This window comes from Sapajus apella, unplaced genomic scaffold (assembly GCF_009761245.1).
Source record: "Sapajus apella isolate SASKATOON/1434 unplaced genomic scaffold, GSC_monkey_1.0 scaffold44, whole genome shotgun sequence".
NCBI classification, from domain to species: domain Eukaryota; kingdom Metazoa; phylum Chordata; class Mammalia; order Primates; family Cebidae; genus Sapajus; species Sapajus apella.
This window is the reverse complement of record NW_022436984.1, coordinates 17,583,456-17,597,227: the sequence shown is the minus strand read 5'-3', so window position 1 is coordinate 17,597,227 and position 13,772 is coordinate 17,583,456. Positions and strand designations below refer to the sequence as shown.

Here is a 13,772-nt window from a genome sequence, read left to right as displayed (position 1 = left end):
AAACCTCCCAAAAAAAAAAAAAAAAAAAAAAAAAAAAAAAAAAAAAATCCAGTATGAGATTATTTATAATTTATTAAATTTGTTACTCTTCCCCCCAATATTAAAATAGTCCTATGTCTCCCCCAGAGTTCTCAAGGTTAAATATCAAAATCTACCCAAAATAAATTCTCCAAAAGTTCATGACCCTGGTATTTTTTCTTTTTAAACATGATTTCTAAAAATGAAGACAAAAGGCAAAAACCACAAGACAAGATAGATACTTTGAATTATCATTATTCTCCAAAGCGATTAATGCCTATAGACAATGTTTATTGACTAAACAAAAATGAATAGAAGAAAATTTATGTTCATTCATTTACTTTTTATTTATCTATTTATTTTGAGACAGAGTCTCACTCTGTCGCCCAGGCTGGAGTGCAGTGGCACAATCTCAGCTCACTACAACATATATTCAACAACCATCTTCTTCCCTCTTCCTATCCCCTACTCTAGGAATCCCCAACCCCCAGGCCACAGACCAGTACCCTCCATGGCCTGTTGGGAACCAGGGTGCACAGGAAGTGAGCAGTAGGCAAGCAAGTGAAGCTTCATCTGTACTTAGAGCCGCTCCCCATTGCTGGCATTATTGCCTGAGCTCCACCTCCTGTCAGATCAGTGGCAGCACTAGATTCTTACAGGAGTGTGAACCCTACAGTGAACTGAGCATGCAAGAGGTCTAGGTTGCATGCCCTTTATGAGAATCTAATGCCTGATAATCAGTCATTGTCTCCTATTACCCTCAGATGGGACCATCTAATTGCAGGAAAACAACATCAGGGCTCCTACTGATTTTACATTATGGCAAATTGCATAATTATTTCATTATATATTACAATATAATAATAATAGAAATAAAGTGCACAATAAATGTAATGTGCTTGAATCATCCTGAAACCCTCACTCCATCCATGGAAAAAACTCTTCCATAAAACTGGTCCCTGTTGCCAAAAAGGCTGCAGATCTCTGCCCTATTCCTTTTCTCTCCCTAAAAGATGCTGTTTAGCTTATTTACTCATTTATTCAGCTAATATTTGTCGAATACAATATAGACACATGGATAAATCAGCATACAAAACGAATACAGTTATTGCCTTTATGTGACTAACACTGGCAGAAAATGAGGATCTTAGAACAGAACTCTTGATTTTAGAGTCAAAAGAACCTCAAGATATCATACGGTCCAGGCTTCTCCCTTAACCCTGATAAAAATGTTAAGATTGCAGGTTAAGGCTACTAAATCCTAGAAAGAGTAAGTACACATGCCACAGAACCATTAAAAGGTTGAGTGGGAACCACAAACAGTCTTCTGTTCCCAAGTTTCAGTACTCTTTCAACTTACCATATATCATTTAGTAGTATAATAGCAGCAGTATTAATAGTATTAACAGCAATAGAAAGCACTCAATAAAGGTTACTCATTATAATGTGCCAGTCTCTATTTTACATGGATTATCGCAACCCAACAATCTTATGAACATTCTCACTTTATAAATGAGAAAACTGAAGTTTAGAAACATTAAGTAACCTACCCAACGGTAGGTAACCTGTCTATGTATAGGAGCAGGGATTCAAATCCCAGACTATGACTTTGGAGTCAACGTTCCAATCACTATCCTCCTTTTTCCAAAAAGATAGCCCACTCTAATTATAAAGGCTTCTTACGCTTTATACACTTATAAACAGTGCTAAGCATCCTACAGTATTACCTGCAGGCATAGAGTAGCAACAATTCAGAAATATTTCTCTAAATCTGTTGAGAAGATACTTCATTCACATTTGATAAACAAAACCAGTATCATTACCATAGGGACAACCCCTCTCACCATCTTTCAAATACACAGCTTAAACTGTTGCTGTCTAGCATCTCCTGAACTTTTTTTAGCCAAAACATCTGACAACCATTAAACACCAAACTTATTTTTACCTTGTTAGGTTGTTTTCAGTCCTCTTAAAAACACATATTCAATGTGATTCCAGCTGGTTCTCTATAATTAACTATCACTACTCCTTTACATTAGGCTCACAGCAACCTCCATCTCCCGTGTTCAAGTAGTTCTTCTGCCTCAGCCTCCTGAGTAGCTGGGACTACAGGCGTGCAGCACCACGCCTGACTAATTTTTGTATTTTTAGTAGAGACAGTGTTTCACCATGTTGGCCAGGATGATCTCAATCTCCTGACCTCAGGTGATCTGCCAGCCTCCACCTCCTAAAGTGCTGCCGACCACTGCCTCCCAAAGGGAGCCACCACGCCTGGCCAACATAGATATTATTTTAACATATTCTATAATGCAACATCAATATACAACTACTGTATATCCACCTGTGTTTACAAGCTTGGTGGCCACACTGTACTTAAATAAAAATTAAGTAAGCAAAGACACAGGCAGAAAAAGCAACTCAAAGCAAAAGCACACTGAAGGGTAAGTAACCTGAACTTATATATAAACCCATGTCACTGGGAAGATTCAAGATGTAGAGTAAGAACAACAATGCAAGTCAATATCATCACTAATCTTTCCAAATCTGCCTTTACAAACTAGAGTTAGAATTTATTAAAAAGGAGGGTGGGAGGGGCATAACTGAAAACAATTACATATATTACACATTAAGCTAAAAGTTATTTCACGGCTGGGCGCAGTGGCTCATGCCTGTAATGCCAGCACTTTGGGAGGCCGAGGCAGGCAGATCACCCGAGGTCAGGAGTTTGAGACCAACCTGACTAACATGGATAAACCCCGTCTCTTAAAAATACAAAAATTAGCCAGGCATGGTGGTGCATGCCTATAATCCCAGCTACTCGGGAGGCTGAGGTAGGACAATCGCTTGAACCTGGGAGCCAGAGGTTGCAGTGAGCCAAGATTGTGCCATTGCAATCCAGCCTGGACAACAAGAGCGAAACTCCATCTCAAAAACAAAACAAAAAAGTTATTTCACTTTCACATTGCAATTCAAAACACTCTAGAACAGCTGAATAGAAATAAACTCAGTTTCCCTAAGTTTAGGACGACCAACCACCAAAGATTTAATAAAATGTTAGATTATATAAACAAAATCAGTTACAAGAGATAATTTTTTAAAATTCAAGTAAGGTTGTTTTTGGTTATTTTTCCATCTAAGATAGATGGCTAAATGTTGAATAACTTAATGAATCTGGTCTGAATTATAGTACCACATTTAACATATTCCAAAAATTCAAGTTCTTTTGTACATCAGCATTTTGATAAAGTAACAGAGTTATAAAAATACATTAAAAACGAAGCTAGGCTGGGCATGGTGGCTCACACCTGTAATCCCAGAACTTTGGAAGGCCGAGATAGGCAGATCACCTGAGGTCAGGAGTTCGAGACCAGCATGGCCAACATGGCGAAACCCTGTCTGTACTAAAAATACAAACTTAGCTGGGCGTGGTGATGCAGGTCTGTAATCCCAGCTACTAGGGAGGCTGAGGCATGAGAATCACTTGAACCAGGAGGCAAAAGCTGCAGTGAGCCAAGACTGCACCACTGTACTCCAACCTGGGCAACAGAGCAAGACATCATATCAAAAAATAAATAAATAACAAAAATACCCACACACACAAATACAAAGAAACTAGTAATCTGAAGGCATATTTGGGCATAATAAATGAGGACTCTTAAGTCATAAATAGAACTAACATTCATTTTTATATTGAGGTACTGAAATAAATGCAAATTGATTTGCTTTAAAATTTAAAAAATCAGTCTTTATTCACTTTAGCAAATGAATGAAAAAAATGAAATGAAAGCAAAAGTCGGCCAAGCATTAAAATAAGAACAAAAAGATGAAAGATCTTTTATGCTTAATAGGCCTCTTTACCAAACTGGTTCGTCAATAGGAAAGCAATAGAAAGAACAGAAAGCAAAAACTAAGCACTTGCTTCACACATCTAAGTGCAATATGACAATCTCATATGCAGAAAAAACAAAGGCAAGACATTAAGTAATACAACAAAGCTATGGAAGGAGAAGTAGTGATAAATACACAGACCAAGTTGAGCACAATAAACCAAGAGACAAACTGGCTCATTAGTCATCTTTGCTAAGGGAATAAAAGTATCCATTACAAATCTGTGACAATATCACCAGGCACTATTGTTCAACCACTAATCCTTCAGCTATACTCACATAAGAACAGAAAGTTTTTTAAACACAAATGACAACATATATTTTATAGGTACATCCCAATTATTTAAATCAGACTTAAAAAATCCTGTTCACCTTCTTCCATTGTTCCACCTTTACTCCCATCCTCCTTTCCAGGAACTCATCTATCCCAAGATTGTACAGTAAACAAAAACACCTGAAGCTCCCAGACTTCGCTCATGTCTGCCTGACTCGGGGATCTTTTTCTCTCTCTGGGTCATCTTTTCATCTTAAACCAATATCTTTCTCTAAGGTACAACAATATTTCCCCTTTCCTCTTTTCAGTCTAGTTTTTATCCAATTACAGAAAATCTCTTCCTTTCCTTTTATTAAAAACAGTAAAGCTCTAATCACAGCTTTTAAATTTAGTGTAGAAAACACACACCCCAAATTTTCCACTCAAGTTTTAAAGCCAGCCACATAAGGAGTTCAGCTTTAATGTAAACTTGGGAGTTGTTGGCTACCAGAATGCAAGATCAACAAGGGCAAGGATTTGGGATTAGGTCTGTTTTGTTCAGATACCAGCATGAAATGGTGCCTTTGCATACAGAAGGCACTCAATGAACATATGAATTGGCTACAGACTAAAAATTATTAGACTATTCTGAATTCTTTTTTTTGGGACGGTGTTTCGCTCTTGTTACCCAGGCTGGAGTGCAATGGCGCCATCTCGGCTCACTGCAACCTCCGCCTCCTGGGTTCAGGCAATTCTCCTGCCTCAGCCTCCTGAGTAGCTGGGATTACAGGCACGCGCCACCATGCCCAGCTAATTTTTTGTATTTTTAGTAGAGACGGGGTTTCACCGTGTTGACCAGGATGGGCTTGATCTCTTGAGCTCGTGATCCACCCGCCTCGGCCTCCCAAAGTGCTGGGATTACAGGCTTGAGCCACCGCGCCCGGCCTGACTATTCTGAATTCTTTACTTCTCAGTGGGTTGGTAGCTCAGAGTAAACAAAGGCAGAGCACCTCCAAAACGTTAACCAAATCTCCCATATAGACTAACATTTGGAGTGCTTTGAATGAATTGCGTGCTCTTTTTAAGACACTAAGAAGGTCCACCTGTGTTAAACAGATAATGCCATTTCCCCACCTCAGAGATAAATGCTTTAGTCAGAACAAGGGAAAAGAAAAACACTGCCCAGATACTAACACTCCTAGATTCTCCTACTCATAAGAACATCTATTGACTATCCCTTTTCAATGTGAGGAGTGCTCTTGATACCTACACATCAAGAAAATAAAATGCAATTACATTTAAAAATCAGTTGCATTACTCAAGCTTAAACTTGCTTTGCGAGCCTTCAGACTCTTACGAATTATATATTCTTTATCAAATCTACTTCTTCTCAAGCATGTACCTCCAACCAAACAACACTTACTCACTTGTTTTATTTTCTTGTATATTACACATTTGATTCTACTTGATAATATAACCGCATTTTAAAAGTTTTCTATATAAGACAAGTTTTTTCTTCCAATTTCTAGCACACAAATGTACTTTTCATACACAACCAATTCTGAAGTGAAGGATGTTCTACGTAGACAATAATCACGGCAATTCTAGAGACAGGTCTTATCCTCCCTATATCACTAACAGTAACTGGTACCATCTCTAAAAGTTAAGTTCCTTAATAGTCAATAGATGGCTTCCAAAGTTTGTCTCCTCTAAGTATCAGATTGGATTTAACTGGATCTTCTTTTGTTCCTAAGGATGCAAAACAATTTTCCAAGAAATGTTACGTTTCTGAACTTTAAGATTTTAAATTTTCAAGAAACAAAAATATATTAATTTTTAAAGCTAAAAAATATTATCTTGATGATACTTCAACCTTCATCAAAAGAAAACTTTGAATCCATTTTACATTTAGCAAGATAATATTAAACTATGTAATAAATGAAAAGTTTTAAATTAGTAAAGTGTGTTTTAAATGTTACAAACCATGTCAAATGTATAACATATGAACAAATTAAAATACTACAATTGAGTAAACTACAAGGTTCTTGTAGTTAAACAAGTTATTACAAAGTGTATTATTATTATTATTATTTTTTTTTTTTGAGACGGAGTTTTGCTCTTGTTACCCAGGCTGGAGTGCAATGGCGCAATCTCGGCTCACCGCAACCTCCCCCTCTAGGGTACAAGCAATTCTCCACCTCAGCCTCCGAGTAGCTGGGACTACAGGTGTGTGCCACCATGCCCACCTATTTTTTGGTAGAGACAGGGTTTCACTATGTTGGCCACGCTAGTCTCGAACTCCTGACCTCAAGTGATTCACCAACCTTGGTCTCTCAACATACTGGAATTACAGGCATGAACCACTGTGCCCAGCCATGAAGAGTATTATTACAAAAGGTATATGTTATGCCAAGTAATAACAAGATATTGTAGATGTGGTCACAAGTTAGCAATAGCAAAACAAAAAGAAAAAAGGTACCTGAGAACTCTTTTGTGTCATAATTTATCATAATTCAGAAGTAAAGTGTTAATGGTTGCTATTAAAGTTAACTGAAGGGGAGAAATAAAGCACCCTGTAATGTGAATGAAAACTAAAATGTGTGAGATCCTGAGAGACAAAAAAGAAATTAAAAAAAAAAAAAAAAAAAGAAAATTAAAAAGAAAAAAGTATATGAGTTATCATACAGTATGTATGTTTCCTATGATGTTATGTATTATGTTACTAAAAACTAAATCTCAAAATCTTTAAATAGTCTGAGAAATGTATACACTATATTGATCAACTTCTGGAAAACTTCATAACATCATCAAGAATTTAGTAAAAGGTTCTTTTTTATCATAAAGCAATTCAACTATCTGGTCTGCAGTCTTTTTGGCCTGCCAGTACACCAATTTTTGTATTTTTAGTAGAGACAGGGTTTCACCATGTTGGCCAGGGCAGGCTGGTCTCAACTGATCTGCCCGCCTTGGCCTCCCAAAGTGCTGGGATTACAGGCGTGAGCCAAAGCGCCTGGTCACACTTGTTAGTCTTTAAGGTAGTCTTTTAGAAAAGGAATACAGATGGAATGTTCAAAAGTGTCAATCTTCTTAAATCAAATTGACAGAAAAAGATTAAATCACATCAGAATTTTTTTAAAAATAGAGCCATGCTTTTGCTCTGCTGCCTAGGCTGGAGTAACCTGGTGTGATCACAGCTCACTGCAGCTTTGATCTCCCTGGCTCTAGCAATCCTCCCATCTCAGCCTCCCAAGTAACTAACCACAAGCGCACACCACAATGTCCAGCTAACTTTATTTTTTGTAGAAACAGGGTCTTGCTATGTTCCTCAGGCTGGTCTCAAACTCCTGGTCTCAAACAATCCACCTGTTTCAGCTTCCCAAAATGTTAGGACAGGCGTGAGCCACTGCGCCTGGCCTAGAAACATTTTGTTTGCAAAAAGATTATAAAATGGTTAATCAAAGACATTAGCATGCTTAACTTAGTTCAAAAGATGAAAACCTATTTTTTTTAACTCAAGGCATTGATGTAAATAAGCCTCACCAACAAAAACAAAGAAAAAATACAGATGAAGCTCACGTAGTGCCTTTTTCTTCACCTGTTCTTGTTACATCGGCCACTACAAGCTGATAACAAGTTCTGTAATTTTGCAATTTTTATGACAGCCAACTACAAACCATAAAAATTAAATACTTCCCAAAGACGTTTACCATCAAAGTTTGAAGGTAGGATAGTGAACGTTATAGAATAGTGAAATGTCAGTCCTCTCAATCATCAATTCTGTTAATGTATAAGACACATTTTACAATAAAACTTTAAAGCTGCTAATATAAATAGCATAATTCCATTTCATTCCAATTCTGAAATTAGTTCACCAAAGGGAAAACAAAAAGAATCAGGTACAATGTGAAAAATAACTGGAAATCCAGGAATATTATACTCCCAAAAATTATCTTACCATTAATCATGATTTCACACTTCATACTATTACTTGATTAAATTTTGCTATTAGAATTTTGGACTAAAAAAAACTTTTATTATTCCGATTTCATCGGTTATTTCTTTGCTGACTAATTTTTATTAAAATCAGTGAATTGTAGGTTGGTGGCTCACGGTGGCTCATGCCTGTAATCCCAGCACTTTGGAAGGCCAGGTGGGAGGATCACAAGGTCAAGAGATCGAGACCATCCTGGCCACATGGTGAAATCTCGTCTCTACTAAAAAAATACAAAAATTAGCTGGGCATGGTGGTGTGCGCTTGTAGTCCCAGCAACTACGGAGGCTGAGACAGGAGAATCACTTGAACCCGGAAGGTGGAGGATGCAGTGAGCTGAGATTGTGCCGCTGCACCACTGCACTTCAGTCTGGTGACAAGCAAGATTCCATCTCAAGAAACAAAACAAAACTAGTGAATTGTGAAAGCCATATTTCACAGAAAATATAAAATATCATATGTTGCATTTTAAAAAGAATTATACTACTAAACTACTTTCTATGCTAGGTAATGTCACAAAATACTTTAAAATAGTTATATGTAATATAAAAATATTAATGAAAGCCTTATTTTTTAAATTTTTTTTTGAAAGTCTCACTCTGTCACCCAGGCTGGAGCGCAGTGGCACAAACTCAGCTCACTGCAACCTCCACCTCCGGAGTTCAAGTGATTCTCCTGCCTCAACCTCCTGAGTAGCCAGGATTACAAGCACATGCCACCCTGCCCAGATAATTTTTTTGGACATGGGGTTTCACCATGTTGGCCAGGCTGGTTTTGAACTCCTGACCTCAAGTGATCTGCCCACCTCAGCCTCCCAACGTGCTGGGATTACAGGTGTGAGCCACCGCACCTGGCCTATATAGCCTCTTTTTAATAAATCACCATAATCACTAAGTGATACCGTGGCAAATTCTACTTTTCCAACGCTGCCAAGACATAATCAGCATCGTATTTTAATTCAAAAGATTCCATTAAAAATGTTTGCTATAGGAAAAGGTAACTTTCAACAAGAGCCACTTTTTCTGACCTTGTCAACCTGTGAATGAGCTGTTCTTAGAAGAACAACTACTTGGGACACTACACCATTCCTTTAGATGATGTAATCTTAAAGAATTTAGTAATTAGGCGAATTACTAACATAAAACAGTATTTACTGACATGACTAAACTGAAAAGGCCTTTCACCTATTCCTAGAGTCTTCACAGAAATCAGATACCCAGTGTAAGAAAATGGTGTTGAAAGCTCTGCTGGTCACTTCAAAGAGAATAATCACATCAACAAATCCAAAGGATAACGTACTAGAAACTGGGGAAATCTTAAAGTATGAAAGCTCAAGTAAAAATACCACTGCATGCTAATATACAATAACACAAAGGACGGCCGCAGAAACTGTTATAAGACTTTATGAGGGCAAAAACAAATGAGGAGGCGAAAGCACAACCACTGTTAAGGGAAAAAAAAAAAAGACAAAGAAGACATTGACAGAAGCAGCACAGAATAAAGATTATCCCTGAAAGAAAATCTGTTGACTAAAAAATACTGTTCTACTTAATTTTAAAATTTCGATTAGAACAACACACTGTCCATTTAGCAGACCTACAAAAACATTTCCTTAAAAAAATTACCATTACTTCAACTATATTTTTAAAAGGCCTGTACACTTGGAAAAGACTATCATAATTAGAATAACTTGTCTCACTATTTACTCAGAAATGCTCTATTTAAAAGTAAGCCAACAATAGAACTTTGCTATTGCACAACAGAGAAAGTAAATGAAATAACATCTATTAACATTCAGTGTCCATGGCATGTTTCTCCACCTCCTAGAACATACTGTGACTTACACTGTCCACCCTGAACAATTTACCACTTCTTCACCCATGCAGTAGCTCAAATAAAGACAGTTCCTGTGTTAATCCCACAATAAACCTCAGTAATTCTCACATCACCGTAGTTGTAAACGTTTGTTAACAGAAAAAGAATGTTTTTCCTAAAATAGCTACATAACACTAAGACTACTCAAATTCCTAAATAATCCTTTTACAACATGCCTGCCAACTTTACGATACATTAAACATGTGGAACCTAATTTAAAAGCTCTTTAACTGTGACTTTATCAAAACAGCTTCCTAGTTACTAATATAAAGTCTCTCCTTAAAAAAGCTTTCAAGTTGTTCTCAGAAGAAATTGAATATTGATGAATTTGGGCTGCTATCAAATGCTTAAGAAGCATTTTTTTTTTTTTTTGCCAAGTAAGATGGGCAAACGTCCCAGATCTGCTAAATCTGACATGAGAGGTCATGCAATTTTTAAAAATGAAGAAATAACTATTCCCAGCACTCACTGAGCCCTTCATTTAAAAAATTATTTTCAGTATTATTTTCACACAGTACGTTTAATAATACAAATTTTTTAAGGCTGTTAGGCTTAAAGTATAAAAAACTGATCTACGACGTAAGGCTAGTCAGTCTATACTCTTCATGGGGCTCCGGTAGATTTGGGGTACTGACAGTAAGTGGCAGTTTCAATTAAGAACTTCAGTGTTAGGAATGACATCCGAAAAGGATGGTGCTGGGGAAGGCAGGCAAGAGATGCCGGAGTACGATGAGAAGAGAAACACACGATTTAAAGCCATAAAGAAGGGAAAGCGAGGGCAGAACGCATAGACAGCAAGGAGAGAAGGACGATTTAATAAGGAAGTGAAGTGGAGCGCAGCGCAGGGCAGAAGCTGATGAGGAAACGAATGGGAAAAGGCAGTGTTTTCAAACAGTGCATGCACCAGGAAGAGTCGAGCCAAGGCTTGGGGAGCCCCAGGGCTTTCGTGTGAAAGAGACGCTTGCAGACTGAAGCGGAGGGAAGGGGAAATCAATTGGCTTCCAGGCGTTCGAGCAGACTCCCATTCTCTCCCCGCGCCTCTCCCAGCCCTCAGCCGAGCGGAGGCGGCTGCCGGGAAAAGGGCCTACCCGAGAGCCAGGCCCGGCGTTCCCCTCCCTAGGCTCCGGGGCAGCGGGGCAAGTGGCGAGGATTCGTTAGGACAGAGGCCCCGGCCGCGGCTTGGTGGCACCGCGAAAACCGGCCCGGGGCCCGGGGCCTCGGAGGCACTGCTGGTCAGCCGCTTCCCCTCCGCCCGGGCGCCGGGCGGCCTTACCTGAGGCAAAGGAGGGAGGACTGATCTAGGGCGCCTCGCTAGCGACCGCCGCGGAGCCCCCCGCGGTACTCAGCCCAAGTTTCCAACGGAGGCGCGACCCTGCCTCAGCTGCCGCTTCCCCCTCGGGGTCTCGACCACCACCTCCGCCGCCTCCGGGGCTGCTTACACCGCCGGGCCCCTCACGCCGCCGCCGCCGCCGCTGCCGCCTTCTCTCCACCCTAGCGCCGTTGCCGATTCGGCCGCCGCCACCTCCTCCGCCGCAGCCTCGTCTCTCTGGAGCATCTTCCAACGACCAAACCCTGAGAATCAGAGACTCCAGCAGCGCCGGCAGGAAACTCCCCCGCAACTGCTAGAGGAACCAGGCAGTCAGAGCACCGGCTGCTTTTCCGCCATTGAGCAGCAGCCGCTCAGCTCCTTCTGCAACCCCCTCCCTGCACCCTAGTCCTTCCCCGCCCCTCAGGGATCCCCGCCTCCAGCTCCCACCCACTAGGATGCCGCGCACCCTCTTGCGCCTCTCAGTTTGCTGGGAGTCTTGTCAATCACCGCTCTCCCGCCCAGCACGGCTCCCTCCGCACCTCGGTACTTAGTTTACCCCGCCCTGCCTGCCCCGCCTCTGACTTTCTAATTTCCCATTGGGCATCAGTGGCCACTTTCAATTGGCAAGGCCAACTGTCCATCAAACACCGCCCACTAAGTGAGACCCAACCCTTCATTACCATTTACTTCATTCGGCCCCGCCTCCGCTAGGTCCTACCTCCCGGACGTCACGGACCAGCCCCCGCTACCAGTCATAAGTAGAGCCCTCCGTCAATCAAATAACGCCCACCTGCGCCCCTCCTAGCAAAGCCCGGGCCCCAGCGATCGCCTTTTTTTATTGGTCCAAATCGTGACTCGAACCCCCAGTCACTGGCTTTCTCTGCATGTCAGTCACTGAGCCAATTTCCAAGTCCGTCACACCGGCTTTTTTCAAACGAACGCGCAAAAGGCGGGGAAGTATCTGGAAAGCGATTGGTTCGTCTTAGAAAACGGTCAAACCCAGAGAGTCTGTACGGATCCTTTCCGTTCTGTGAGGAACGTGGCCCCTTGTATTTGATCTCTAAGCCATGCGTAAAACAAGCGCCATAAGAGACCAAGCAGCAGTCCAGCTATAGGTGTGGAAGCCTGGTCCCACCCGGAATTGCAGTGGCCTGGCTACTGATTGGCCAAGAAAGTCCTTCTAGGCCCTCATTGGAGGATCTGAACGCCTCTCCGGCGTAGAGACTAGAAGGGATGGCTCGGACGAGGACAAGAAGCGGGCTGGGGAGAGACGGTTGTTTTGCTTCAGCCGCGGGTGGGGCGCACGCGGGAGTGGGAAACTGGGAAGGCCGGGCTCTGGGGAGGTGTTGCAGGGAGGGGAAAGGCCCGGATGTTCCCTACAATGAAATCATCGCCGACCTATCAGAGCCACCGAGCTGGGATACCTGCCTGACCTGTCCCACTGAGGGAGGAGAGTGGGCGGGAAATTGAGGTGTCGGAAGAGCCTGGAAAGCAGCGTGAAAAAGTGGGACAGGTGTTCCCTTCAGGAGGATTCTGTGCTATTAGAGATTATTTTTATACCAGCCCCTGACATTCCCGTATTTTATTTCTCAGTCATATTGATTTTTTAAACCGCCGGCCTACTCTCTTGACATGGACTTGTTCATTCTGCAGCCATTGAGCACCTGCTGTTTGCCAGGCACGATACAAAAATAAATTAGGCAATCGAGGTACAAGATGATAGGTTCTATAATTGAAACATGCGCAAGGGCTGGTGATGACTTAAAGGGTCTTCCTTGTGGATAGGTTTACCAAGAAAGGCTTCACAAGGACACAGGATGAGTCAAGAATGAATGAGAGAGGTTTAACGAGCCAATGAGGAAAGTGGGCGTGACTCCTCCAGCTATAAAAGTAGACGACGATGCTGCCATGTTAGTTCTCTAAACGAGAAACAAAAGTAAGGTGTAATAGAGGTATTCTAATACTTACCTTAGGATGGATTTTTTTTTTAATCCGAATGTCCTGAAAGAGGACTGAAACCTAATTCCTACTTTGTTGTAAATTGGTTTGGGCAGACAATTTAAGCTTAGACCCAACAAAGTGCTATTCCGGTTAGGGGTTGTCAATGTTTTGTAGAAAAGGGCAAATTTTTTAAAAAATTAAAAGGGTAGCCGGGCGCGGTGGCTCAAGCCTGTAATCCCAGCACTTTGGGAGGCCGAGGCGGGTGGATCACGAGGTCAAGAGATCGAGACCATCCTGGCCAACATGGTGAAACCCCGTCTCTACTAAAAATACTAAAAATCAGCTGGGCATGGTGGCGCGTGCCTGTAATCCCAGCTACTCAGGAGGCTGAGGCAGGAGAATTGCCTGAACCCAGGATGCGGAGGTTGCGGTGAGCCGAGATTGCGCCATTGCCTGGGTAACAAGAGCAAAACTCCGGCTCAAAAAAAAAAAAAAAAA

The 13,772-nt window shown here is 41.3% G+C and overlaps 1 protein-coding gene and 1 pseudogene across 3 annotated transcripts in view; both read right to left on the bottom strand.

Annotated features, from left to right (window-relative positions):
• The window catches only part of PPM1B (protein phosphatase, Mg2+/Mn2+ dependent 1B), a 77,044-nt gene extending 65,254 nt beyond the window's left edge, over positions 1 to 11,790 (bottom strand). For all 3 annotated transcript variants that reach the window (XM_032239447.1, XM_032239446.1, XM_032239448.1), the window contains exon 1: positions 11,298 to 11,790. The gene's annotated coding sequence lies outside the window, so the exon portion shown is untranslated. The remainder of the gene's footprint in view (positions 1 to 11,297) is intronic.
• Positions 10,674 to 13,772, bottom strand: part of LOC116566739 — a 5,140-nt pseudogene continuing 2,041 nt past the window's right edge.